Raw genomic sequence first — 4,363 nt, 5'->3', positions numbered from 1 at the left:
AGAAAAATATGATTATGTAGGCAGACTCCTAAAACCAGGGGAAGAACCATCAGAATATACAGATGAAGAAGATACCAAGGATCACAATAAACAGGATTGAACTTTGTAAACAACCAAAGTCAGGGGCCTTCAGAACTGCAATTCTTACTCCCTTTCACAGAATGTCCAGCGTCTTTGGGTTTGAGTCACCTGCTGCGAAAAACATTCAACAGATTGTATACGAGATAAATGAGTCTCACTATGAAGATTTAAATACTAGACATTATTTATGCTGCCAAACTCATTTGTTGCAGTTGTTTGTAATGTCTGGTGGGGCTTCATCATCCTGAAAAGGAGATAGGGATATTTTTTAAAGAGCAAGGAAGTCATGAGGTTACTTATTTTCTTTTTATTTTTCTTTTCTTTTCCCTTTCCTCCCTCCTCCTCCCCCTCCCCTCCCCTTTCCTTTCCTTTCTTTTCTTTTCCTTTCCTTTCTTTCAAAGACAACCAGATATGTATTTGCTACTCAAGTGTACAGAACAGATCTCCTTAAAAAATAGCAATGGACTCCTATTTCCCATGCTGTGTTTTTGTTTTAGCATTGTGGAAGGAGGAGACCTGGGCAGGGGAGGTGGGGGTTGCACATCAGTTTGAATAGTTTAGGCTACTGAAACATTAAAATGTGAATTCCAAAACTTCTTTTTGGCTTTGTCAGGGAAAATTAAAAAAAAAAAAAGGGCAAAAAAACCTTTATTTCTAAGAAATCTTTAAAACTTAGAAGAAGGACTTTCAAATGGGTTAAAGTTAAAGCTAATTCCCCAACAGTAAGATCATTTGAAACCAGTTTTTATCCCTTTCCTTCCCCTAGATCAAATCAATATTAATTGTGCCTTATTTCACTTCCAATAGACTTGAATTATTTTTAGGGAAAGCCCCCTGTGAGAATTCAGAAGTCACTACAAGCAGCATTGAGAGTGAAGTTGGAATATTCTATTGACCGTAAAACCTTGTTATCATTCTGTGTATATAGAATGTAAAAGGAATATTCAGTGTTAACTGCCATGTATGTTAATTTACACAAATTAACATTGTAATGGCCAAATGCATTCCCCCATGCTTTTCTCTTTTCAAAAAAATTGAAAAACAAATCAACAACACTTAACCCCCAACAGCTGCCTAATTTTAGGAGTCTGACCCTCACATCTCACTGGTGTGGGTGCATGGGGCCTCAGTATGGATGTCTGTATGGGTGTGTCTGAATGTGTGTGAGCGCGCCTTGGAAAGGACTCTTTCTGCAGATACTGTAAATACAAGTACCATTTTAATAAAGCATGTACAATAAACCAAAATAAGCTTGAGTTGGACTTTATATACAAAACTGTGATAGTAAGATTGTGCATTTGATTCAAGATAAGGAAGAATCTTGGAAATGAAAAGCAGGCACTGGTTAACTAAGTTGTACACATTGTACCACATACAGTGTAACTTTAGGAAGAAATTCCACTTTGTGGAACATCCTTGAACTCTGAGATTATTCAGGTAAGAATTGATATATTAAAATGTACATATTTTTACTTTATATTTTGATGCCAACTGATTATACTTAGAAGTAATAGCATTCCAGGTGATAGTTATTAAACAGAAAACATTAAAGGATGTGATACCGAGAGATTATATTCTTCCAAAAGCCCTAATAATATGTCAATTATTTGCTTTGTCATGACTGTTTAGGTTCCTTGATTGGGACAAGTTGACCTAAAAAATTGTATTTAACAATTAAAGGAAAGACTTTTGCTTAATAGGTATAATATATGCAGAAGCTATCAAAGAAAGGGGAGCTTTTAATTTTAACTACAAGCTAAAATATGTAAGATACTACATTCTATTCATTATTAGAATGTTACATAGAAAATTATGATATTCAGCCATATCTTTGCTGAAGGCTGGTTGTAGAGCGTTGGTATATGATTTGTGTGTTTTTATGTAATAGATTTTCTGAACAAAAAAGTTTGTTAAAGTACATGTCCTCTGTAGTAAACTGATATATTTATATACATATGAATCATTTGAGCCTAAAGTTCAATGATAAATCTGCATTTGTGAATAGAGAAACCCTAAATATTCATGCAGTAAAGATTATGCAGTCTGTTAAGATAAATGAGTAATTTTGTGTCTGGACTTGAAATAAACAGTGTTCCATAGATAATTACTCAATTTCAGTTGAGTGTTTTCCCAGAGCCCTGGTGGTATTGTTCCTGTTGTTTCCCCTTAGCCCTATTTCCCAAACTTGCCTGATCATTAGAAACACTTGAAGTGCTTAAAGTACAGACTCTTGGCCCCCAATCCAAACCTACTACCTCCTGAGCCAAAATATAGAGTCTCAGAATCTTTATTTCTAAGAAGTACCTCAAGTAATTGTTACCAGGAATACTTGAGAAAACATCACACTGATTTTTTTCAAGGTCAGTTGTCCATCTTTATCATGCTCTTGAAATCGTCTTAAGTAATTTTGGTCTGATGCCCTGCATTTGGTTTTAATATTCCCTAAACTTCCTTATAGTGAGTGTCTAAGTTAATCAGGAGATTCATATAAAAATCTAGTATGTGGCTTTAGAAAATAGTAAATTTTAATGTTCTTTAGATTTTTGTCTTTGGATACCATCTCTGAGTTGACATGTTTCCCAAATAAAACCTGTACTGTGTGTTCTGGTTGGTTTCTATGCATTAGGAAATGAACTCATTCAGATACAGACCAGGTTTTTAAGACTTTTGACTGGTTGAAGCTGCTTATGTTTTCCTGACAGTAATTCTGCCTGCCTTCCTGAGATCTACAGAAGCCAACACTAGATCTAGTACCTCTACCCACAATCCAGAAAGCTGAAGTTAGTATGTTGAATTAGCATATTATGGATAAATTTTGTTCACTAAAAAAATAAATTCACCTTCTCCAAGTGTCCTACTTTCCTCTATTGGTAACTGAGGGGTGTAGCATGTTGCTATTAATAATAGTTGCTAGTGACTTGTTAACACAGAGTATACCTACAGAGCTTTCATGGATCAGAATAAGCTAGCAATACTATAGTAAAGAATTTATAAAATTTGTAAGTTGTTTTGAGTATACCTAAAATAACAGTTAAATTATTCTAAAATTATTCTATTTCCTCCTCCTAATAAAAGTGACAAATGCTTTATGATAGTTTTTGAGCGGTAGCTTCCATTAAGGTCAGCTGTCCATTTGGTAGAGCACATTCAATCATTCATTGTGATCTGTTTGGCTGTAGCAAAAAAGTTCAAACAAAGAACACCCAGCTTTACCATTTTTAGGCAAAAAGTATCATTTCCAAACAGTGTCAGAAAAGCCTGTACCCACAATCCTGAGTTATTTGAGGAGACCCTAGGCTAGCTTTGCATTTGTTCTACCGTCACTAGCGATTAAGAGAACTTGACAGCCTGATTACTCCAATCAAGAGAGCACGTGACACGCTGTGAACACTGGTTTATTTTCAAGAGATTTTTTTGTCTTAGATTTTTTTGTCTGTATTCTATCTATATAGAATCTAATTAAATAACATCATGAAGTATAGTATAAAAAGACTGATAATTATTTGCATATGCTTTTAAATATTCTTTTGAAAACACAATTTTAATGACTGCATAGTATTGTTCCCCAAAAAAAGTTTTTAGTGAGAATGCATATTCTCTGTATATAGTATGGTCCAATTTGGTTAAAAAAAATTGAAGGAGAACAAAGTTTATAAGACAAGTATAAAGTAATTGTGTTTTCCTGGTTATAAAGAATGTCTGTGTGTGAGTGTGTGCGTGTGTGTGTGTACTCATTGTACAGAAAAGTATTAAGAAACTCAGAATTGACCAAATCAGTTAAGCAGCTCACCTTTCACCAAATCCATTTCTCTCCATTCCCTTTGTATGTATATGGGATCACAGAGTATTCTCTTCCTCAAGTCTTCAGACTCCAAATCCAGCCTCTCTATCAGACTGCCTAGAATTTCAATGAATGCTATTTTCCCTATAAACTTGTGACTGTTTTTCTCTTCTGTGTTAGAGAACTGTTGTACTCCCACATCTCTTGTTCTGATCAAATTCATGATCCCTATTGACAATCTAAAGTTCACACTTGACCTTGTGGCTTCCCTGTTAAAGGCCTTCTGTGAATTCCTATCTCTAAAGCAGTGATTTTCCACTGTGCCATGAGAGGATCATAAGTGCACTGAGAAAATTTGTAAAGATTATGAATTATTTTCAAAAGAAGTTCAAAGCACAGTGTTTAAGTGTGTCTTGGAAGTTTAACTACAGGTTCAAGTATGCTGTGAGAGAAAAGGTTGAAAGTCTAAAGGATCATCAAGACAAGGCTTAGAGCCTTCCA

General features: G+C 34.8%; 1 long non-coding RNA gene across 1 annotated transcript in view; it reads left to right on the top strand.

Annotated features, from left to right (window-relative positions):
* LOC100956617 overlaps positions 1–1,328 on the top strand; it is a 3,819-nt gene extending 2,491 nt beyond the window's left edge. The window contains exon 2 of the long non-coding RNA XR_001161518.2: positions 3–1,328. This is a non-coding gene — a long non-coding RNA (uncharacterized LOC100956617). The remainder of the gene's footprint in view (positions 1–2) is intronic.
* Positions 1,329–4,363: the final 3,035 nt, after the last annotated feature.

Source organism: Otolemur garnettii, unplaced genomic scaffold (genome assembly GCF_000181295.1).
Source record: "Otolemur garnettii isolate 467f Iridium unplaced genomic scaffold, OtoGar3 scaffold00093, whole genome shotgun sequence".
NCBI classification, from domain to species: domain Eukaryota; kingdom Metazoa; phylum Chordata; class Mammalia; order Primates; family Galagidae; genus Otolemur; species Otolemur garnettii.
This window is presented reverse-complemented; position numbering and strand designations above follow the sequence as displayed.